Source organism: Bos mutus, chromosome 1 (assembly GCF_027580195.1).
Source record: "Bos mutus isolate GX-2022 chromosome 1, NWIPB_WYAK_1.1, whole genome shotgun sequence".
In the NCBI taxonomy this organism is placed as follows: Eukaryota; Metazoa; Chordata; class Mammalia; order Artiodactyla; family Bovidae; genus Bos; species Bos mutus.
Window position 1 is genome coordinate 111,241,061 of NC_091617.1, and position 1,773 is coordinate 111,242,833.

Consider the following 1,773-nt stretch of genomic DNA (forward strand, 5'->3'; position numbering starts at 1 on the left):
CTTGCAGTCCAAGGGACTCTCAAGAGTCTTCTCCCCAGTACAAAATAAAAAGTTTAAAAAAATAGGCAGAAGATCTAAATAGACATTTCTCCAAAGAAGACATACAGATGGCCAAGAGGCACATGAAAAGATGCTCAACATCACTAATAATAGAGAAATGCAAATCAAAACCACAATGAGATATTACTATCACTTCACACTGGTCAGAATGACCATTATCAAAACATTTACAAACAATAACTGCTGGAGAGAGTGTGGAGAAAAGGGAACCCTCCTACACCATTGGTGGGAATATAAATTGGTAACCCCACTATGAAAAACAGTAGAGGTTCCTTAAAGAACCAAAAATAGAATTGCCATATGATTTAGCAATACCATTCCTGGGCAGTTATCTGGAGAAAACCATAATTCTAAAAGATACCTGTACCCCAGTGCTCACTGTAGCACTATTTACAATAGCCAAGACACGGAAGCAAATGAAATGTCCAAAGACAGATGAATGTATAAAGAAGGTGTGTACATATATACAGTGGAATACTACTCAGCCATAAAGGAGGAGGAAATAATGACATTTGCACCAACATGTGTGGATCTAGAAATGATCATACTAAGTGAAATCAGACAGAGAAAGACATATGATATAGCTTATATTCGGAGAAGGCAATGGCAACCCACTCCAGTACTCTTGCCTGGAAAATCCCACGGATGGAGGAGCCTGGTAGGCTGCAGTCCATGGGGTCTCTAGGAGTCGGACAAGACTCAGGGACTTCACTTTCACTTTTCACTTTCATGCATTGGAGAAGGAAATGGCAACCCACTCCAGTATTCTTGCCTGGAGAATCCCTGGGACGGGGGAGCCTGTTGGGCTGCCATCTATGGGGTCGCACAGTCAGACACGACTGAAGTGACTTAGCATAGCATATATTGGAATTTAAAAAGAGGGTAAATGAACTTATTTACAAAGCAGAAATAGACTCACAAACTTCAAAAACAAACTTATGGTTACCAAAGGGGAAGGTATGGGGGTGAATAAATTAAGAGTTTTGGATTAATATATACACTACTATAAAATAGATAACCAACAAGGATCTACTGTATAGCACAGGGAACTTTACTCAATATTCTGCAATAACCTATATGGGAAAAGAATCTGAAAATCAATGGATATACATATAACTGAACCTCTGTGCTATACACCTAAAACTAATACATTTTAAATCGTCTATACCCCAATATAAAATAAAAATTAAATAAAATTAGATACATAAAAAGTAGAGTACACAGGAGGGTGTGCATAAGTTATATGCAAATACGATGCCATTTTGTACAGGGGACTTGAACATCTGTGAACTTAGGTATCTGCAGGGGTCCTGGAATCAATCCCTTGCAGATATGCAGAGATTGCTCTAATATCCACCTGTAAATCTTGTAATTAATTTCCTCAGAAAATGAAAAGAGAAAATTCATTTATCTCCTACTTTTAGTGTTTTATTTGCTATCCTTTATTTTTGCTACTATTATTTCTCAGACATGATCTCTTATTTTTCCTTTCTTTTCTTTTTTGACAAACAGAGGAATTCCGCTTAAAATATGCACTAGCTTAATATTCCTTTATAGGAAAAGAAAGAACACCAAAAGCTGAAGAATACTATTTTGAGTTGGTCATTTCCCAGAGATTGAGAGGGATGAATATTTTACTTTCATTCCACTCTTATTTGAAAGTGATTTCTTGGTTTGTGATGAGTGAGATGGGTATGCAATTTCTTATAAATC